This window comes from Cricetulus griseus, assembly GCF_003668045.3.
Source record: "Cricetulus griseus strain 17A/GY chromosome 1 unlocalized genomic scaffold, alternate assembly CriGri-PICRH-1.0 chr1_0, whole genome shotgun sequence".
Classification (NCBI taxonomy): Eukaryota; Metazoa; Chordata; class Mammalia; order Rodentia; family Cricetidae; genus Cricetulus; species Cricetulus griseus.
In genome coordinates this window covers 248,983,128-249,006,417 of record NW_023276806.1, presented here as the reverse complement: position 1 = coordinate 249,006,417, position 23,290 = coordinate 248,983,128, and the positions used below count along the sequence as shown (strand labels likewise).

General features: G+C 45.3%; 1 protein-coding gene across 10 annotated transcripts in view; it reads right to left on the bottom strand.

Annotated features, from left to right (window-relative positions):
* Window positions 1-23,290, bottom strand: part of Gatad2a (GATA zinc finger domain containing 2A) — an 89,794-nt gene extending 66,504 nt beyond the window's left edge. For 4 of the 10 annotated variants that reach the window (XM_027394624.2, XM_027394620.2, XM_027394623.2 and 1 more), the window contains exon 1: window positions 11,806-11,828. The gene's annotated coding sequence lies outside the window, so the exon portion shown is untranslated. Of the gene's footprint in view, window positions 1-11,805; window positions 11,926-22,943 lie in introns of those variants that run through there. The other 6 variants (XM_027394621.2, XM_027394625.2, XM_027394629.2 and 3 more) reach the window with 5 other exon arrangements.

Below are 23,290 nucleotides of genomic sequence, written 5' to 3'. Positions count from 1 at the left end.
CCAAACAAGGTGGACCACCGTCCCCCTCCAGTCACCCACATATGACCTGTGCTTCTGGAGAAAACTAAATCCCCAAGAAAACAGACCTGCGACCAAACCAGCACCCTGGAGACAATATAACCAGAAAGGAAGCGAGTTTGGGGAGGTTATGAAGCACCTAAAGCCAATTTACAATTTCAACAGGGAAAGTACAAAGTTCATAGAAAAGCTATTGTGGACTAGCGAGATGGCTCAGTGGGTTACAAGAGGCTTGTCACCAAGCCTAATGCCCCTAGTAACCATCACAAGTTGTCCTCTCACACAAACATGCATTCATAAATAAATGTGTTAATTTTAAAAAGAAAACACATGTGCAGTAATGGCTTAGCAGTTAAGGGTACTGGCTGCTTTTTCGAAACACTCCAGCACCCATACAGTGGCTTACAACCATCCTTAATTATAGTTCAAGGGATGTATGCCTCAAACACATAGTAGTGCACAAACATGCAGAGAAAACCTTAAAAAAAAAAAAAAAAGAGCCCGGGCTGGAGAGTTTGGCTCAGTGGTTAAGGAAACTTATTGTGAAAGAACTGGGTTTGTTCTATTCTCAGCACCCACATGCAGGCACCCCATCTCCTCATGTACCAAGTGCAATTTCTGATGCACAAGGACACACTCATACACATCAAATAATTTTTTTAAATATAAAAAAATAGAAAGCCTTGAGGCAGGCAGATCTCTGAGTCCTAGGCCAGCCTGGTCTACAGATGGAGTTCTAGGACAGATAAGGCTACATAGAGAAACCCTGTCTTGAGGTGGGGGAAGAAGAAAAGAAAGCCTAAGTGTCACAAAGCAGTTGTCTGTATCAAAATCACCAAAATAGGCTCCTGCCATGTTCCTATTCCTGCCTCATGGACTCCTGAAAAGTGCTGAAGTAGCTTTTTTGTAACACACGTAACTGAACCTTGTCACGCACATCTGTAACATAATCTGATGTCTTCTGTTGTGTACAATAGAGAAAAACATCAATATATTTCCCACCCATGAGTGGATCTCATCCCAAATTTGAAAACTATTCCCTATGGAACAAGCTTTACAAAAATGTTCATCTTGTACACCGCCTTCCTAAAGCTCTTCAGAATTCCCTGTGGACTTCCACACAAATTGGCAACTTTGTCACTGATCTCACCCTACACCTAAACCTTCAAGTTTAATGCAACATCTAGCAGGACCTCAGGAGAGGAGCATTCTTCAACTTAAAAAAGATACAAAATACCAATGGGCAGCCGGGCGGTGGTGGTGCACACCTTTAATCCCAGCACTCGGGAGGCAGAGGCAGATGTATCTCTGTGAGTTCGAGGCCAGTCTGGTCTACAGAACTCCACAGAGAAACCCCGTCTCGAAAAAATAAAACCACTAAATGAATAAATAAACCAGTGGGCAAGGAGCAGTGAGAAAGACATGTGAATGCTTCGGCTCTGAGCTCTCAAACTTGAGCAGCTGTGGTTGAGGAGCCTCCAGCGCCATCCCAGTGCAGGTAGGTACCCAGGGTTCCCACTACACACTGCACTGCAACTCTGAGCTGCTGGGGCCACCACAGTGACTAATCAGATGGTGTGCCTTACAGTTAAACAAGCAAAATGTCACCTCACCTGGTTCCTATTAATGCCAACATAATTAACCACGAAAAGAACATAATTTAGTCAAGTGGGAGACCTGAAACTCCAGGCCAAGGTAAGAATTCCAGAGTCTGTGCTGTTGAGCACTTTGTGAGTCATCAAGGTGACAAACTGTCCTGTTTAAAGGAGGTATCAGCTGTGACATACTAATGACACGGCCTTGTAGATTGGTGATAGGTGGGCTGCTCCAGCTGAGAAAGTATTGGGTAGAGAGCAAAGGTAAAACACCATAAGGGTTCCTTCTATGACAGGAGCAGAGCCAGGGGAACAAATGAAGTGGCAGTAGGTGCAGACCTCTTTGGAGGTTCCTTTTTGGCTTAGCTGCTTGGATGGAAATCTCCCTGCCCTGATGCCTTGGGCAGGTTTTTACGACACATGAGGTAATCACCTATTCAACCGTCCATGCTGCAGACACCCTAATTAACAGCCGAGTTTTCCTGTGCTCTCCTTGCCCTAAGAACAAACTGTTAGTGAAACACTTTCAAAACACTTCTCTAGCAGGAGCTGTAGTTCAACAGTGGAACCCTTGCCCAGCATGTCCTAAACCCCAGGGAAGAGCAGAGAGGAGGAAAAGGAAAATGGGGGGGGAAAAACTTTGCTAATAATAGCCAGGACTCCTTACACCCCAACCACTGTTTTAAAAAAAAAAAGTCTAATTATCTTTTAAATACACTATTAAATAAAATAACATCTGAGCCTGTTCTTATACAATGAAAGTACTGAAGGGGAGAGAAGAAGGAAAAAAAAAAAGCCTCTGGGGCTAAATTCCATGTTCCTTCTCCTTCTATAGCAAAAGCAAGGGCCCTTAGCAATTGCAGAAGACAGGAGCAGTGCAGCTCCCCTGCCGAATGCTGGTCTCCCCGAGCTTCTTTCTTATTTTGTTTCTGTTTGGTTGGTTGGTTGGTTTTTGGTTTTTTCGAGACAGATTTTCTCCATTGTAGCCTTGACTGTCCTGGAACTTGCTCTGTAGACCTGACTGGCCTCAAACTCACAGAGATGCACCTGTCCCTGCCTCCTGAGTGCTGGAAATAAAGCCAAGTGCCGCCACCACTATCTGGCAACACTGTACTTTTCAATGCAAAAATTCCTTTCAATGCAAACTTAAAATGCATTCTTGCCTGACAGACAAGCACTAGGAGCTTCACAGGTGAGAGGCCAGTAGGAGCATGCTCTAGAAGCTGACAGTAAGACAGAACAACAGAATACATTCCTAAGACTCGGGTAACACCTGCCATCCAAACACTAGACAAGCAGAGTGGGAGGGTCAAGAGCTCCTGGCCAACCTAAGCCAAAAACTGAAATGAGGAAGAGAAGGGGAGACTCTAGACTCAGCTGAAGCTCAAGATGTAAGCCAGTGTTAGAGGCCCTAGGTTATGTTCCCACCAGCAATAAATAAATAAATAAATAAATAAATAAATAAATAAATAAAGCCATCTGACCTGGGACACAGTTCAGGACAGGATGTCCCGGATAACTGTGTAGAGAGTGGATGAAGTCCTGAGTGACTGTGCCGAGTGGATGAAGTCCTACACATATCTGTATGACAGTGTCAGGTCTCTGGCACTGGAGTTTCAAATAGCTGGGAGCTGCCATCTGGGTGCTGGGAACCCAGGTTCTCTGGAAGAGCTCTTAACTGCTGAACCATCTCTCCAGCCCCCACAGTAAGTATTCTTAAATGCTGAACCATCTCTTTAGACCTAACCCTAGAAAGCTGAGGCAGGAGGATCACTGCAAGTTCCAGGACAGCCTGAGCTACAGTAAGACCCTGTCTCAAAAATAAAAACAATCCCAGTACTCGGGAGGCAGAGATAGGCAGTCGGATCTTTGTGAGTTCAAGGCTAGCCTGGTCTACAGAGCAAGTTCCAGGACAGGCTCCAAAGCCACAGAGAAACTGTGACCTGAGAAAAAGAAAAAGGCAAAAACCCATACATAATCAAGTGCCCATGTAGGTTCACAAGCAGAGCAGAACTGACTCTGTAGGCTTTGACCTACTTGAGATCACTATTATCAAACAGTGGTGCAGGGATCCTACTTGTTTCTTCAGAAAATAGCTAAAGGAATAAGCAAGACAAGTGTGCAGGCATGACTCCCCAGCACTCAGAAGGCAGAGGAAGAAGGACTGCTTAAAACTGAAGCCAGCTTCGGATACAGGACCCTGTCTCACGAAACAAAAGAAAATGAAAGCACACCGCAAGGAGGGTGAAACCTCTGTGGTAGAATGCTTGCCTCAAATACACAAAACCTGGCTTTGATTCTGGGCAACACAAAAGAAACTAAATTATACCAAGCTTTCTTCTATTTTATTTTTATTTTTTTCTAACTTACTCTTATTAAAAAAAAAAGAAAGAAAGAAAGAAAAGAAAAAAATAGGGGCTGGAGAGATGGCTCAGGGGTTAAGAGCACCAGCAGCTCTTCCAGAGGTCTGAAGTTCAATACCCAGCAACCACATGGTAGCTCATAACCATCTATAATGAGATCTGGTGCAGGAATATATGCAGACAGAATACTGTATACACAATAAATAAATAAATAAATAAATAAATAAATCTTAAAAAAAAGAAGGCACTACAACTTCCCAGATGGTTCAGTGGGTACCGATGCTTGCCACACAAGCCTGCTGACTTGAGTTCAATCCCCAGAAGCCACATAAAGCTGAAGAGGAGAGAACCCACTGCAAAAAGTTGTCCTCTGACCTCCATATGAAAGTCATGGCACAGGTTCTCACACAACATGTACATATATACAATAATAAGTTGCTTTTTAATTAAAATGGGAGAAAAAAAGAAATCCACTCATCAACACCCAAAACCAGCTTGTTGCTCTACATGCTTCAGAGCCACTCCTGACAGTATGGAATTACAAGTTCACCTGGGTTTATCCTGTGCCTCCAGAACGTGCTTTGTTTGTTTTTGGGTTTTTTTTTTTTTTTTTTTTTTTTTTTTTTTTTTTTTTTTTGAGGCAGGGTTTCTCTGTGGCTTTGGAGGCTGTCCTGGAACTTGCTCTTGTAGACCAGGCTGGCCTCAAACTCACAAAGATCCGCCTGTCTCTGCCTCCCAAGGGCTGGGACTAAAGGCGAGCGCCACCACTGCCAGACTCAGAACATGCTTCTACTTCTCCAGGTGGTCCTGATGCTGTCCAGGCTCATACAGGATTCCCACTTCCTACAGGATTTCCAGCAACCTCAGTGCCCTAAAGGGTTAAACACTGACTGCTCTAAAATCTTGCTGTTCTTGGCTGCATGTGTCACTAGCAGGCAAGGAATGTTCCTTTTGTGTCTACATGTGATTTACATAGATCCCACCTACTGTTAACATTAAGTCTCCCAAAAGTTTATACAAAAAGTATCTTTTATATAAATTAAAGGAAAACAACAAAACGGATAGAGAAAGAAAAAAGGGAGAGAAGAAGGTAAAAAGAGAGGAGTTCTAGCCTGCTCATAGAAAGCTTAGTCTTTGGATAGGCCTGACTAGCCCTGGCTCACAAATTTAGAAAAAACAAGTTCCAAACGTTCCCATAGTTCACATCCCACTCCAGGCTGCTCAACAGCAGATCTTCCAACCTTACCCAGTACAGAGAGCACACACCTGCCCCAATGCTTCCCTTCTATGATGAGAAGCCCAGCCTTACAAAGAGGTAGGGGCTCTTTCCACTTTATTCTCTCCTTCATGGCATACAGCCATACCTCCTTGAATCATTAAAGCAGCCCCACATTGCAGCATGAGAAGCCTTCACTTCAAGTCAGACCTGCTGGCAGAGGCTGAGAATTCCAGCTACTTCTGTGGCTGAGGCAGGGGGAATGAAACTTGAAGGACTGCCTAAGCTACAGAGAGAGTTCAAGGTCAGTCTTGAACTTGGTGAGTCAAACAAGTAAAAAGAGGACTGGGGTCTAATTCAGGGGTAGAGTGCTTGCTAAGTATGTGCTAGACCACAGATTCCAGTCCCAGAACTGAGGGAAGGGGGGACAACTTTATGTATATCAAAAGCCAACCCTCACTGTAAGGTATGGTGGCACATGTGTACAACCCAAGAACTCAGAAAGCTGGAGTAGAAGCAGGAGAGTTACACGTTTGAAGCAAACCCGGGACTCATAGTCTGACTTTATCTCAAAGGGAAAAAAAAAAGGAAGGAAGGAAGGGAGGGAGGGAGGGAGGGAGGGAGGGAGGGAGGAGGGAGGGAGAAAGGAGAGAGAAGGAGGAGGAAGGAAGGGGAGGGAGGGAGGGAGGGAGGGGAGGGAGGGGAAGGAGGGGGGGAGAGAGAGAGAGAGAGAGAGAGAGAGAGAGAGAGAGAGAGAGAGAGAAAGGTAACCACCAACCGAGGCATTTAAAAAAGGTTAAATATGAAGCATAAATCTCTGGGTGTTGGTGGAATGGATTCTGGGCTACCTCAATTCTCACCCCCCCCTAGGAAGCCAGAAGCATTCCAGGATACTCTAAAAGATTTCAGACCCTTACAAGGAGTCTAGATGACTGACAGGGCTAAATTCAATCTATGTAATTCCACTTCCTATTTATTTGTTTTAGGGAAAGGCCCAGGTGATCTTGGAACTGACACTGATCTCCAGCCTCAGCTCTCCTGGGTGCTAGGCTTGCAGACACCACCACCACACCTGGTTTCCCTTGTGCTCAATCTTGGATCACACTTGTACACATTTCATCAAACTTTCTGCCTTTGAAAACAACTTTGGGCTTTTCTATGCCAGAATTTTGTGCCCACACGCTCTCCCTTAGAATACCCAAATTCTAGCTGGGCATAGTAGCGAATGCCTGTAATCCCAGCGCTTAGGAAGCTGAGGCAGGTGGATCTCTGTGAGTTTGAGGCCAGCCTGGTCTACAGAGTGAGTTCTAGGACAGCCAAGGCTACAGAGAAACCCTGTGGCAAAAAAAAAAAAAAAAAAAAAAAAAGAATCCCCAACCTCTTGACTTCTTGACTACACAGACCCTGGTCTTCCCCTCTTTGCTGCAGCGTTCTCTGTTCTTCCTGACCTCAGCAAGTAAGACCAGTATTGCCCACACTCTTGAAGCCACAGGCATCAAGGTATGAGCTTCTTCCCCATTCAGCCTGTTACACTTCAGGAGACTCTGCAAACCCACGTCAGGTAGCCTGCCTGGGTCCAGCACACACATTGTCTACGTTCCCTCCCCCTCCTGTCTCCTCTGAGATTTAAACATTCCATCCTGAAGGGATGCTGCTTAGGAGGAAGGTAAACAACTCAAAACAGCTTCAAGAAGTCCCTGAAACTGACCAGATTCACTAGGCCCCTCCCTGCCAGAGTAAGCACAGTTAAGCTCCTAAAAAGACCAGAGACCAGACCAGCTTGCCTGGAAGAAGCAGAAACTATATGAGCTGCATGGAAAAAATCTAGACCAAATGAGATACCTGGAAAGGTATCTGATCAACCTGTTTGGCTGCCTGAAAAATGTGTAGTGTGCTCCAGGCTCCCAGCTTTGTGAGCTGTCACCTATGAAGTGGTCGGCTTTGGTGACACAGTTGTCTTTGAGTTACTTCTGCTCCTGTAAATAACCCTAATAAAACTCTTTGGTTCACCAAGTTGAACTTTTATGGTGTTCATACTTTGTTGTCATAGGCTCCCCTATGTGGTGTGAGTGGGCATGTGTGTTGCATCCTCCCAGGAAAAGTTTTGACACACCATAAACACTAGCTTCTTCATGGGCAACTTTAACCCTGTCCAACCTCAAGTAGACAGCTGAGCTATAACTCTGTAAAATCCGCCTCAATGGAGCACCTTCTGTGTACCCAATGCCCACACCACAGATGAGGATGCAGCATCAAAGACTAAGTCACTTGTAATTAAGGACCTTTCCTGATGTCACAGGGTAGCAGATGGCACTTCCCACACTCAAGTTCAAGTCTGGAGGGAAGCAGTGCTGCAAGATTTGTGTTGCAAGCACGGCCTTCAACAGTCCATTCATACAGCAAAAAGACATGACAGCCTCCACGAGTAAAGCAAACAACCTGAGTTCCATCCCAAAACGTAAACAAGGAAGGAAGAAACCATCTCCACAACTGCCAAACCCTAAGAGGCACTATGTCTGCTTCTTGATTCTCCCCACACCTCCCTTGCAGTCCCCCCAAAGCAAGTCACTGAAAGCCACCTGGTGACAGCACAACCAGATACCAGTGCTCCAGCTGGCCACCCTCCCCATGAGTTTGTGGGTACAGCAGCCAGACCCTCTCACAAAGTTTATGATTTAAAAACAAAAAAGGGGAGCACATACTGGTTTTCTGTGCTCAAATTACGGTGCAAGAACTAAGTGTGAACAAAGTTCTCAGACAGAGAGTGAACAGAAAATAAGCAGGTGTCCACTGCTCTGGGCAGAGGTGGGAACTAACCACAAGCACAGCGGCACTACTTGTCCACAGCTACTTCCAATCTGGGCCTATCTCCCAAGTCAGGGTTTGGGTGGAAGGAAAGAAAGGACTACACAGGAGCTCTCCTTTAGAGCCTCTTCCTACTCCCCCTCGCACCCCACTTTTGTTCCCTAAATGAGAACCCACCTGCTCTCTGACTGCAGCCCTGACACACAACCCATAGCTAAGGAAGACACATGTCCAATCATTGACCTGAGTGGGTTAACATGAAGCCTGAGCCTTCCCAGCCTCAACCCATACAGCAATGTCAAACTGGCACCTTCCTAGTCAGATATGAGAGGGGGATACCTAGGCAAAGGGACCCCATGCACCCCCAACATTAACAGTCTGCCAGCTACCTGAAGGCTCACCTTCCCCATGCAATCAGCACAAACCTTGGGTTATATAGGACCATATAAACTTGGTGAGGTAGTACATGCCTATCACCCCCAGTACTGAGAAGGTGGAGACAAGAGGATTGGAAGTTCAAGGTCACCCAGGACTCCATAGTGAGTTTGTGGTTAGTCTGAGATACCAGAGATCCTGTGTCAAAAAAAAAACCAAAAACAAAAAAAAAAAAAAAAAACAAAAACCTAGCATCTTCCTTGTCTGAGTTTTTCATAATTTATTTTTATTTTATGTTCATTGGTGTTTTGTGTCAGTGTGGGGATGACAAATCTTAAGTGTCAGATCTTGTAAGCTTCCATGTAGGTGCTGGGAATTGAACCCCGGTCCTCTGTAAGAGAAGCCAGTGCTTTAAATGCTAAGCCATCTCTCCAGCCCTTGCTTGAATTTCTTTTTTGTTGTTGTTTGTGTAGTCTTGGCTATCCTGGAACTCACTCTGTAGATCATGCTGATCTCGAACTCACAGAAATCCGCCTGCCTCTGCCTCCCAAGTGCTGGGGCTAAAGGTGTGTGCCACCACAGCCTGGCTGATGTCTTTTTTTTTTTTTAAGATTTTATTTATTTATTATGTATACAACATTCTGCTTCCATGTATATCTGCACACCAGAAGAGGGCACCAGATCTCATATCGGATGGTTGTGAGACACCATGTGGTTGCTGGGAACTGAACTCAGGACCTCTGGAAGAGCAGTCGGTGCTCTTAACCTCTGAGCCATCTCTCCAGCCCCATCTTTTCTTTTTTTTAATTTTATTTATTTTTATTTTGTGTGCATTGGTGTTTTGCCTGCATGTAAGTCTGTGTAAGGAAAGTGGATCCTGGAGTTGCAGACAGTTGTGAGCTGCCATGTGGGTGCTGGGAATTGAACCTGGGTCCTCTGAAAGAGCAGTCAGTACTTTTAACCACTGAGCCATGTCTCTAGCCCCTGGCTGAATTTCTTAATAAAAATTTTAAATACTTTTAGGAGCTTATTCTGTGGAGCAAACTGGCCTCAATTCACAGAGATCAACCTGCCACTGCCTCTCAAGTCCCAGGACTAAAAAGGTGTACACTACCAAACCCAGCTTAATTTTTTTAAGATTATTTCTACATTTCTGTTTATACATGTCTGTTCCATGTGTGCAGATATACCCAACGAGGACAGAAGAGGGCGCTGGGCCTCTGAAGCTGTAATTAACAGGTAGTTGTAAGCAAGCTGAGAGTGTTAGAACCTGAGCTTGAATCCTCTGGAAGAGCAGCAAGAAATCTTAAGCACTGAACCATCTCTCCAGGCTGAACTTTTTTTCTTAGAATCCCATAGCATGGTGCCTATTATGATCCCAAAACAGTATGGGTGAGAAAGTGGATTGTGGGAGTTTAAAGCCAGCCAAGAACGGCGGTACACACCTAGCATCCCAGCAGTGCTAAAGGATCCCTGAATTCCAAGCTAGCCTAGGCTACACAGGAAGACCCTCAGGAGGAAAAAAAACTAAAACAAAAAACAGGTAGCCCTATAGTCACAGCTACTTGAGGACACAGTGGGGTGATCCTTTGAGTCCGGGGTATGGTGACCAAAATCTGGAAGAGACGGAAAGATGGCATCCCGGACAGCCTAGGTAATACAGCAAGACCCTGTTACAGCAGGTGAGTAGGTGCAGGTAAGGTTACTGTATAGTCACAGCTTGTCTAACATGAACAGGTCTCTTGATTCCATACTCAGCACCACAGAAGGAAAAAAAAGAAGCTGGGTGGTGGTGGTGCACGCCTTTAGTCCCAGCACTTAGGAGGCAGAGGCAGACGGATCTCTGTAAGTTCGAGGCCAATCTGGTTCCAGGACTGGCTCCATAACTACTGGGAAACGCTGTCTCAAAAAACAACAAAGAAGCTTCAAGATGGGAAGGGTTTTGCTAGCTGTTACCTTCTGTGTAACACCTCTGCCATAAAGGAATGCCACAGGACTCCAGAAAAGCACAGCATGATGGTTCCCAGAGACTAAAAGCTGAGCATTCTGCTCCTGGTTGCCATGGATCAAGTACTGCCAACAGCCATCATAAACCTCACAAATGCCACAGAGCTCCTGGTCTCTGTCTCTAGGAAGGAAACAGAATCTAGGTGAGGAAGTTAGATGAGTGGTGAAGTTTCATTTTGAAAGCTTCCAGAAAGACACCAAGGCTCCCAATGAGACTGGCTGCTGCCCAAGGGGTGTCCACCAAGAAAGCCCATGGCGGTCACGCTTGTTTCCTTGTCTGCAGCTCACGGCACCAGTGACACCCAGGACTCACTCCAGACAGGCGAACACTGTTTTCTGCTCAAATGGGAAATTACATCAACCAGGTAACTTCACACTTCAATTTTTTCTGTTGTTTTGTGGGGTTTTGTTTTGTTTTGTTTTGTTTTGTTTTTCAAGACAGGGTTTCTCTGTAGCTTTGGAGGCTGTCCTGGAACTAGCTCTTGTAGATCAGGCTGGTCTAGAGCTCACAGAGATCCACCTGCCTCTGCCTCCCGAGTGCTGGTTTAAATTTTTAAAAAGTTACAAGGTCTTCCAGGCTTGTGTATCTCATGTATCAAACTTCCTATGTAGCCAATAACCACTAATTCTCCTGCATTGATCATACTGAGTACTGACTCTAGGGCTTTGTGCACACTCTGTAGTATTCTACCAATTGAATTACATCCTCAGTCCTAAAGTGTTTCTCTCTCTCTCTCTCTCTTTCTCTCTCTCTCTCTCTCTCTCTCTCTCTCTCTCTCTCTCTCTCTCTCTCTCTCTGGTTTTCTGAGACAGGGTTTCTCTGTGCAGCCCTGGCTGTCCTGGAACTCCCTTGCTAGAGCAGGCTGGCCTCTACCTCCAAGATCAGCCTACCCCAGCTTCCTAGTACTGGGATTAAAGGTGTGTGCCACCTCTGCCCTCCCTAAGTTATTTTTTTAAAGGCAGGAAGGATGGCAAGATGGCTCAATGAGTAAAGACACTTGCTGCCAAGCCTGACGGTCTGAGCTCAGTCCCCAGACCCACATGGCAGAAAAGGACTGTCTTTTGAAAGTCACCTTCTGACCTTCACACACATGCCAAGGTATGCACTAAACAGCCATTACACATATACAAACAAATAAACAAATGTAAAAAACTTTAAGGCATTCATGGGGCTGGGTTGATGGCCCAATGTTTATGAGCACTGGCTACTCTTACAGAAGCCTGGATTCAATTTCTAGAACCCACACAGCAGTGCACAACCATCTGTAACTCAATTAAGGGATCCTAAGCCCTCTTCTGACCTTCTTGGGCACCAGGACACATGTGGTACAGAGACATGCATATAAGTCAAACAACCAATGTAATGTTTTGATTGTCAACTTGACTGCATCTGGAATGAACTACAATCCAGAAATGGAGGGCACACCTGTGAGAAACATTTTTGCTTGGTTTGAAGTAGGCGAATCCACTTCCAGTCCAAACTTTTGATGTGGTTCTTGAGGCAGGAAAACACACCTTTAATCTGGCCACAACTTCTGCTGGAAGTCTAATAGGACATAGAAGAAGGAAACTTTTGGTTTTTGTCTGCTTGCCCTCAACTTGCTAGCATATCCATTCCTTCCCTGGCATTGTAACCTACTGCTTCAAGACTCCAGTATATACTGAAGACCAGCAGAGACCTCCAGCCTTGTAGACTGAACAACTACTGGATTCTTTCTGTTCACAGCCTGCCAGGTAATCTGTTGATTACCTGGACTGCAGCCTGTAAATCCTTCAATAAATCCTCTCCCTATACATAGATTCATTCTTTAAGTTCTGTTACTCTGGAAAACACTAATTAATACAACCCATGCACATAAAATTTATTTAAATAAACATTCACAAAGCAAAAATTTGACCCCCAGGACCACAATACTACTATTACTACTACCAATAGACAGGAGGTGGTGGGGTGGGAGGTGGGGAGGGTGTCTCTCTCTTCAGTCATGTCTATCCTGGAACTCATTCTGCAGACCAGGCGGGACTCAATTCAAGAGATCTGTCTGCCTTTGCCTCCTGAGGGCTGTGATTAAAGGCGTGCTCGAGGTACCACAACCAACAGCATATATCACTCCAGAAGCAGAAGCCAACTAAAGCTATACAATAAGACTCGGTATCAACCAAACAACCAATCAATCAATATAATAATTTGTTTTTGTTTTTTGAGACAGGGTTTCTCTGTATTGCTTTGGAGCCTGTCCTGGAACTCTCTCTGTAGACCAGGGTGGCCTCGAACTCAGAGATCCACCTGCCTCTGCCTCCCAAGTGCTGGAATTAAAGGCGTGCACCAGCAATGCCCAGCAATATAATATTTTAAATGGTGCTGTCAATGTAGTTCAATAGTAAGAGTGTGCCGGCGCACGCCTTTAATCCCAGCACTCGGAAGGCTGAGGCAGGAAGATCTCTGTGAGTTTGAGATCAGCCTGGTCTACAAGAATTAGTTCCAGTATAGTCTCCAAAGCCACAGAGAAACCCTGTCTCAAAACCTGCCCCCCTCCAAATAAATAGTAAGAGTGCTTGCCTAATGAGACAGAGAGCCTAGGTTCTCATCCCCAGAACCTCAATAATATAAAAACACTTTAATCACTTTACAACCTAAAGTTAATCCCTGGGACCCACATGATAGAAGAAGAGAAGCCACTGGAAAAGTTGTCCTCTGACCACATGCCCTTCTAGCATAAATAAATGGATGTAAATTAAATAAATAAATAAAACCACCTTACTGATAGGCACACAAGTAAGCTGCCATAAGTAGAACTCTTTTTTGTGAGGGAATAGGGAGTGAAGTTTCATTATGTTGCCTAGGCTGGACTGAAACTTACAACCCCCTGCCTCACCCTCCTAAATGCTGGGATTATTGGTGTTCACCATGTGCCTGACTAGAACTCTTCCTGAAGTACTCATGTACCCTTTAAAGGGCAGTTTACAAGAGCTTATCCAGTCATCAACAGATATACAGTACAACAAAGGGTGGGGTTGCAAACAGAAGCAAACCAGAGCACTGGGCATACAAATAACACTTCCATTCATTTAGATGGAACCACCCTGTGCAGTAGTTATTTCCCAGTTCACAAACAGTCTGCTTATTTCTTATCCTCAACATCTCACAGGGACCAAAAAGGACCCAATGCCCCAGTGCTGTTTCCAACAGGAAGGAAACCCTGACTTCCCTGGTTATTTCAGTTACATAAATCAACACTTCCTTGCCGGGACAGTGTTCAGGCCCACGTGCCTTTCAACGATACCCACCAACTGATAACCACATTACATTATGCTGGATTAATGTACCTAGATCAATACTGTTTCTAACTACAAAAGGCTTTTTATTGCTGTAAAGGTCCTTCAAATGTTAAAAAAAAAAAGTTCAAAGATTTTCCTGTTAGATAAACAGACATGGTAGAGGTGCCACCATCTACCAGCAACTTCTGTGGTTCTAGAGACAACGGAATTTCATGGGGAGTGAATTCCTTAAGTTTATTATTTTACATAGACAGATGCATACACACATACATAAATGTAAATTTTTAATTAAATAAATAAAAAGCCAGGCCGGGCGTTGGTGGTGAACACCTTTAATCCCAGTACTCGGGAGGCAGAGGCAGGCGGATCTCTGTGAGTTCGAGGCCGGCCTGCAGCAAGTACCAGGATAGGCTCCAAAGCTACACAGAGAAACCCTGTCTTGGAAAACCAAAAACAAAATAAAAAAATTAAAAATAAAAAAATAAAATGCCAGGTAGTGATGGCAGATGCCTTTAGAGGCATTTTGTGAGATCAAGACCAACTCATCTATAGAACTAGTTCCAGGACAGTCAGGGCTATACAGAGAAATCCTGGCTCAAAAATCCAAATAAACAAATAAGTACTAGCTTGCATAGTGGTTCATGCTATAATCCAGCACTAGGAAGGCTAAAGCAGAATTGCCACATTTGATTGCAACCTGGGTGACACAGTAAGTCCCTGTCTCAAAACACAACCTGCATGCCTGGTAAACATATCCCATAAGCCAGGTAGAAATGCCAGGCATGGTGACGACCTGTAAGCCTAACACTCCCTGGAGCTCTCTGGCCAACCAAGCCTACCCTACTATGACCAGTGAGGAACCCTGCCTCAAAATTAATTAATTAATTAATTTTGTATGGGTGCATGCACCCATACAAATCAAAAACTATTTCAAAGTTTAAGATTGGTGGGCATGGTAGCAAAGCTTTTAATTCCTACATTGGGACGCAGACACAGGGTATTGTAAATGTTATACCCGGCCTACATAGATGACAGACAGACAATTCTAATTTTATGTGAGACACTGCCATAAATAAATAAATAAATAAATAAATAAATAAATAACTGACAGAGTTACTAAACACACTGGTACACATTCTATAATCCCAGCTCTAAGGAAGTACAGGCAGTGATGCAGGCCATTCTGGGCTAGGTGTGCAGTTTAAAGCCAGCCAGGGCAATAAAAGACTCTGACCTTTTTCTGACATGGGAGGGCCTGGCCCAGATTTTCACCTATTATTTACCCCCTGGGTTTTATCCATCTGTTGCCACACTATTCACCCACCGTGATTATAGGGCTTTCACTAATTACTAGGAAAAAAAAAACTACTAAAAAATGAGAGTATTCTATGTGGGCATGGAGGCACATGCCTGTAATCACAGTCCTTAGAGGAAGCAGGAGGTTCCTAAGAGGATCATGAGGCTGAGGCCAGTCTGGACTACATAGTGAATACAGCCACAGCTGAATAGAAAAACCTACCCCAAAATGAGGGACGCAGTGGGGTTGGGGGTGAAAGTGTCTTGTCTCCTCATTCTCAATCCACCTTACTCCAGACTCCTCTCAGCCTCAGAAACTGAGGCAGCATCTTCACAACTCTCTAGACCTAGGTCCCAGAGCTCAGGTGAGCCCTGATCTCACCATGGGCACTAAAGCCACACGCTGGTCTTCTCAAAGTACCTTTATTGTAGTCAAATGCCTCTGTTTGACACTTTCCCAGTCCTATGTTTCCAAATCTGATCCATTACCATGAAAAAAAGGTTCAATTTTCAAGGTTCTGAAGCTCCCACATAACTGTTCCACATCCTACACTGCTTCAAAATGTGGACAGGACCCTTTAAGATTGCAGCTCACCTACTTTTTGGCTTCCCACAATTCTTCAAGTTCATTATCATCTTCTATTTTGCCTCCAGGCTAATTAGTCATCATCTCTCTACTTGCCTTCACTCACAAATTACCCCATTTAACAGAGGAAGATGCTAAGGCCAAGGCAAATACAAGTGCCTGCCACATAGCAAATCTTTCTCACATCTGGTAACGGACACGGGAAAACTGAAAAACTTCCAACACTTGTTTCTCTCTGAGGATATTTAACCTTGGCAGAATATCAAGCCCCCTTGTGGTCTAAGAGTCCAGGCCGGGGCCCTGGCCTCATAAGCATCATACACAGCCTGTGCTGACCATCTAGTCCATCACCTCTGGTTCACTTACTCCCTAAAGTTTCTGAGCACCTCCTGGCAGCAGGAGTCCTCACCTTCATAGCAGTGCACTCCAACATTTAGTAATATGCTGCTTTTGTGCTATAACTTGGTAAGCCACCCATCTAGGGGAAAAAAATCTTTAAGAATGAAAAAGGAAGCCAGGCAGTGGTGGCACAAATTAATCCCAGCACTTGGGAGGCAGAGGCAGGTGAATCTCTGAGTTAGAGACCAGCCTGGTCTACACAGTGAGTTCCAGGACAGCCAGAGCTACACAGAGAAACCCCGTCTCAAAAAAGCCAAACAAACAAAAACCAAAACAACAACGAAAAGGCACTGAGGTCTTCAAGGGGACCCAAGTTCAATTTCCAGCACCCACATGGCAGCTCAAAACTGTAACTCCAAGATCTGACACCCCCACACAGACATACATGCAGATAAATAAAATAAAAATAAATTATTAAAAAAAAAGAGGGGCTCTGGGGCTGGAGAGATGGCTCAGAGGTTAAGAGCACTGACTGCTCTTCCAGAGATCCTGAGGTCAATTCCCAGCAACCACATGGTGGCTCACAACCATCCGTTATGAGATCTGGTGCCCTTTTCATTCATTCATATATATATATGATATATATATATATATATATATCATATATATATATATATATATATGGAAGCAGAATGTTGTATACATAAAAATAAAATCTTAAAAAAAAAAAAAAGAAAAAGAGGGGCTGTAGAGATCACTCAACAGTTAAGAGCACAGACTGCTCTTCCAAACGACCCAGGTTCAACTCCCAGCACCCACATGGCAGCTCACAACTGTCTGTAACTATTAGTTCCAAGGGACCTGATACCACGGCAAAAACATCACTCACATAATGTTGAAAAAGGGGAGGGGGGCCTCCAGGAAAAAGGTGCTATCCCTGCTATGTGTGGGTGTGGTTTCAGTGTCTGCAGAAATCACACCTGTGCTATCACTAGGTTACAGCCAAGCGTGTGGCAGTCAGCCATCAAGCAGTGTGTGTGTGGGGGGGGGGGAGAACGGGACAAGAGGACCAGCAGTTTGGAGACAGTCTTGGTCACATAGCAAGTATGACTCCAGAAGCTACATGAGACCTTGTCTCAACCATGTCCTTCCCCCCAAAAAAAGAGAATAGAAATAACCAGGCTACATGCTGTTAAAACATGAGTCCTTTGGCATGGGCTTAGTGGTACAACCTATAATATCAGTTGATTAGGAAGCTGAGACAAAAGGATTCAAGATCAAGGCCTTCCTGAGCTACAGTGAGTTTAAGCCCAGCCTAGGCAACTTATCAAGATGTTCTCACAATGAAGACAAAAAATTGGGGGAGACGGGTTAGAGAGATGGCTCAGTAGTTAAGAACACTGACTGCTCTTCTATAGGACCCAGGTTCAATTCCCAGAACACAAAGTAGCTCACAACCACCTATAATTCCAGTTCCAGGAATTCAACACCCTCTTTTGACACTGTATGAATGAGATATACAGACTTACATGCAAACACCCACACACATAAAATTAAAATGCATAAATTATATTTAAAGACTGGAGATACAGCTCAGTGCAGTTCAATAGCAAAAGTACTTGCTTATTGTTCACGAGAGCCTGGGTCTATTCAACAATATGGAGAGTGACTTAGGGTGAAGAGCCCCCTTGGTTAAATCTGGAAACTTTTTTGTTTTGTTTTGTTTTGTTTTTTGAGACAGTTTTTCTGTGTAATTTTGGAGCCTATCCTGGCACTCGCTCTGGAGACCAGGCTGGCCTCGAACTCACAGAGATCTGCCTGCCTCTGCCTCCCGAGTGCTGGGATTAGAGGCGTGTGCCACCAACGCTGGCGCCCTTACTGTTCTTGCATAGAACCCAGGTTAATTTCCCAGTGCCCATAGTTCCAGAGGATCCAACTCCCTCTTCTGATATCCTCCAGTTCATACACACATACGGCACACAAAAACATAAAATATTAAGAAAGAAAGAAAGAAAGAAAGAAAGAAAGAAAGAAAGAAAGAAAGCAAGCAAGCTAGCTAGCTAAGTGTGGCACATAACTTTAATCCCGGGATTCAGGAAGCAGAGGCAGGCAGATCTCTGAGTTTGAGGTCAGCCCCTGTAGTGGCATCTTGCCAGTGAACTTGAAGAAGTAGCCCTTTAGGCGTGGTTTCAGGTACAATGATTGCTTTAAGGTAGCTGCTGGCACTAGCTCTCTTGAGTCGGGGAGAGGATGGGAAGGGCAGAGATTGCATCTTCTGGAGCAGGAACACCGAGATGGTTATTTACTCTTATCTGTGTAAGTTGTTCCTCAATAAAACACCTATTTATCTTTATCTAGGGTCTGGTGAACTCCTTAATCCCCCGCCTTTAAGCATCTTCTACAGAACAAGTTCCAGGACACCCAGGGCTATACAGAGAAACTCTATCTTGAATAAATAAATAAGTAGATGAAGGAATGAATAAATAATGAAAGAGTGCATGTGTGCATATGTACAGTTATACACACACCAACAACCTGCTCCTTGTCTTTCTCTTGCCATGTAACATTCTATGCCATCTCAAGACTCAATAAACCTCTTTCTTTATAAAGTAGCCTGACTCAGTCATTCTGTTACAGTAACAAAGGAAACAAGAAACAATTCTCACTTCAAAGTCACCAGTTACCTCTCTTTTTTTTTTTTTTTTTTTTTTTTTTTTTTGTTTTGTTTTGCTTTGTTTTTTGAGACAGGGTTTCTCTGTGTAGCCCTGCATGTCCTGGAAGTCACTCTGTAGATCAGGCTGGCCTCAAACTCACAGAGATCCACCTGCTTCTGCCTCCTGAGTGCTGGGAGCACCACCACCTCGCCTTCCAGTTACCTATTTTAATACTCTGAGCTGGAGTTCCTTTCAAATGATAAATATATACAGATCATCTCATCCCAAACTCCTCACCACCTTTAACTGAGGGTGGTTCCTACAGATGATCAGCAAGAAGCAGTGTAAAGGCAATGGGTCTGCAGCAGCCTCCTGCCTGGACTTGACTAACCCAGGAGCTGAGGACCCAGGAAACTAACTCTTCAAGTGCTTCTCCACAGAAGAAAATAGCTCGAGTTGAAACTTGTGTCCACATGGTCTACCAACAGATTTAGAACTCAAATTATAGCCTCAGCAGAAGTCTTCACAAAGAACTCCAATTAAGCAAGACCCGGATGGAAAGGAAAGGAGAGAGACAGCATTAAGTCAAACTTAGAAAGAGAAGTACAGGCTGAGCTGAGTTAGAAGTTTACAAATTATTGAAATGCTAAACCAAGGGGCTCACCCCCGTCAGTGCTCTGCTCAGGCCAGTTCTCTGGGTTCCCAGCCTGAAAACCAGCCCGTGGCCTTGAAGCAGTTAGAACTTACTCAGATTTCAAGCTGAGTTCATTTCTGTCCTGTGGACCATCTCTCAATGCCAGCATTCATCTCCTTAGGCTCCTGAGAGCTCTACCTTTGGCAAAGCAGATAAAATTAGCTACTGCAGTGAACTCGGAATCTAGGGTGGGCCACTAAAAAAGTACATAGGAGATTTGTAAACACCATGGAAGACCTTCCTTTGGGCCACACCATAGTCCTAAAACTTACAGAAATGTAGTTAAGTCCTCTGTCCCTTTCGCCCTTTGACCCATTTCCTGCTTTTGTCCTTTCATACCAAGGCCACAACTTGGGTCTCCTCTTTTGATCAAGGGGTGAATCAGAGAACTCAAGGCAGCAGGAAGCCCTGAGAGAGCAAAGGAGCTAGCCCTTCTCTTTTCTCAGGAAGGACTGAAGAACAGGACAGGAAGTGGGTTCATCCCATAGGCTTGACCTTGTGATAATAGGGAGACATTGTTTCTGCCTTGTCTCCCAGTGCCCACAGTCTTCTGACACTGGCCTATGAGGTCAGGAAAATTAGTAACCAGAGCAGCATGTGCTGCAGCACACCTGTGATTCCAGCACCTAAGAGGCTGAGGCAAAAGTGTGAGGTCAGACTGCACAAATGACAAGACCCTGTCTCAAGAGGCAGGCCTGGTGTCCCATGAATTTAATCTCAGTACCTGAGAGTCAGAGGCAGGCAGGTCTCTGAGTTCCAGGCCAGTCAAGAAAACATAATAGAGACCTTGTCTCAAAAGAAAAAAAAAAAAAAAAAAAAAAGTAAAAATAAAATAGGCCCTCCAGTTTCATGACTTAAAACATGATGGGTTGGGCTTTCTGGGTTTTGTTTTTTGTGGGCTTTTGTTTTTGTTTTTGTTTTTGCATATAGGTTCCCTAACTTTCCCTCTAACCACAAAAGTTTCAGTCCTCTGAAAACTGAGATAAAAGTCATGAAAAAGTCCAACACTCTGGAAGCCTAAGCAAGAGGATTTAAGGACATCCTAGGCTACTACATACATGGGGAGTTTGAAGGCAGCCTGGGCTACACAATGAGAGACCCTGTCTAAAAAATAAAGTACAATGATGACTAAGAAACCCAAGGAGCCGGGCATTGGTGGTGCACGCCTTTAATCCCAGCACTCGGGAGGCAGAGGCAGGCAGATCTCTGAATTAGAGATTACCAGCCTAATCTCCAGAGCGAGTGCCAGGAAAGGCTCCAAAGCTACACAGAGAAACCCTGTCTCAAAAAAAAAAAAAAAAAAAAAAAAAAAAAGAAAGAAAAAAGAAAACCAAGGACTGGTAAGAAAGAAAACTAAACTAAACAAAGTAAAAATTTCTAAGTCTTTCCCTTCACAATAGAGATTTGGATACACCACATAAATAAGGGAATCTTGAAGATGATAGCTCCAAGGTTAAATGATAAGTCTCTCCCACAGAAATCAAGGAAGAAAATCTCAAGAAGGGAAAAATCTCAAGTAAGAGGTAAGGAACTGCTATACTGCAAGACCCCTCGGGAAAATGAGAAATCCATTCATTTCATCCATAAGTGAAAGGTTTCTATAACCCGATATCAAGCCTCTCTTTCAACTCAGTAATCCAAATCAAACTGAATTAAAAGTTAAAAGTCCAGATTTATTTGTAAAACGCTCCAAGGTGATTTTTCAGCCCCCAGAGAAGGGATAGGGATAAAAGTCAGAAAAACCTGAACATTAAGGAAAGGAATACACAGCTAAGGTAGGGACAAAGGCCACGCATAGTGTCTTATATCTATAATGACATCATTCGTGAGGCTGAGGCAGAAACATGGCCATGAATTTGTTGTTACCATGGGTGCAGAGTGAGCTCCAGACCAGCCTATACAAAGAAAGAAGGGCCAGGTGGTGGCACATGCCTGTAATCCTAGCTCTCAGGAGGCAGTGGCAGTCGTATCTCTTGAGTTCAAGGCCAGCCTGGTCTACAGAGAAACCCTGTCTCAGAGAGAAATTTAAAAAAAAAAAAAAAAAAAAAAAAAAAGCAAAGAGGGGGAGAGGGAAGCACAGAGATCACACAGAAAAATGAGAAAAAAGAATATGCCTGCATGGTGGCACACAGCTTGAGATCCCAGGACTTGCTTAATTGGCTAAGATGGAAAAATCTTTTATTAATTGATTTATTTTTTTGGTATTTTTGAGGCAGGGTTTCTTTGTGTGGCCCTAGGTGTCCTGGAACTCGCTCTGTAGACCAGGCTGGCCTCAAATTCAGAGAACCGCTTGCCTCTGCATCCTGTGTGCTGGGTATTCAATAACAACCTAGGCTACAATGTAACAAGACTGAGTAAAAAAAAAAAAAAAACTAAAAATAAAAATGGGGGGTACATGTCATTAATCCCTGTACTCAGACGGCAAAGGCAAGCAGATCTCTGTGAGTTCCAGGTCAGCCTGGTCTACAGAGTAAGCTCCAGGACAGGCTCCAAAATTACACAGAGAAACCCTGGGGGGGGGGGGTAGGGACAGCTCAGAAATTGGGGGAAACCTTTAAGGAGCACTTCTGTTTATTCGGGGAAACTTGAAAAAAGAAAGAAGTCACTCAAAGTCGGGACAGAAAAGCAGGGAGAGCATTTCACAGAAGGAATCTATCAAAAAATGAAACAGCAGGCCCCGCATGGTGGCGTATGACTTTAATCCCAGCACTTGGGAGGCAGAGGCTGCTGGATCTTTGTGTTCTAGGCCATCCTGGTTGACAGAGCTCCAGGACAGGACATCCAAGGCCACACAGAGAAACCCTGTCTTGAAACAAACAAACAAAAAGGGACAACAGCGCAGTGAAACGACTTCCTCAGAAAATTGTGGGAGGGGGTTCGACGAGAGGCAGAGTGATCTCAGAAACATCCTCCGTAGAAGAAAGGCCCTCAGACAGAAGTGTCTCCTAAGGGAAGTGGAACCTTCCTGAGGGAGGCAAGAATCCCAGAAAGGAAGGGAGGGGGCGCTCATCAGACAAAAAGCCACCTTTTACAGAAGCAGGGGACGGAGGCCAGACTCTCGAAAGAGTGGGGTCCCTCAGAGAATGACTGCATACCCTCAAGGAGGCAGGACAGTCAGATAAGAATCTCAGAGATGGGATGGGGGCTCCCCTCGGGAACCCGGAAGGACTGAGTTGGGGTTTCTCTCAATAAGGTAGATGTCTCAGAGAGACTCCCTGAGAGTTGAGAGTTAACGAAAACAGGGGCTCTCCGTCACAGGTAGGGGCTCACAGGCGCGTGCGGGGCGGGTGGCTAAACAAGGGTCCCTCAGGTTAGATCCTCAGAAAAGTTAAGGAGCTGAAAAAGGTGGTGTTCCCTTCAGAGGGGCAGCGTCCCCTAGAAAGAGTACACTGGGAGACACGGGAGTCCCCTTTCTAGAGTACTCTTCGGAAAGAGACGGGCTCTCCAGAGACGGACCGCCCTCAGAGGCGAGATCCTCCGGAGAAAGGGCACCTTCAGACACTAAGTCCCCTAAAGGAAGGGTACCCTCAAATAAAAGGTGCCCCAGAAAAAGGGCACTCAGACGCGGGGCTTCCTACAGAGAAGGGGAGCCCTCGGATGCAAGGTTCCCCAAAGAGTCCAGTAGGGAAACGCACCAGCCCGGCCAAGCGGAAGCCAGGGGAGCCCGGGGCACCGGAAGCCGGGGACCCCGGCAGCGACGCCGGCCCCACACTCACCGAAGTTGCTCGGCTCCGCACGGTCGGCAGCTGGGCCCCGGGCCGGCCTCGGGCAGAGCGCTCGGGTCCGGTCTGGTCGCGTCCCACGGCGACGGCTCCCGCGGGTGGCGCCTGAGGCGGCTGCGGAGACAGGACGACGGACGACCGACCGACCGACTGCGCGGGCGGCGGGGGCGCGCTCAGGCGGCGAGGGTGCGCGTGCGCGCGCCGGGGCGCTGACCCCGGGCGGAAGGAGCCGCCTCGGCGCGCTCGGAGCCGCGGTTCGGTCTAGCCGCTCCTTCTCACACTGAAATTGCCCGCTTCACAGCCCGGCTTCCCCGGTTGCTAGGCAGATTTCGCCTCTCGCA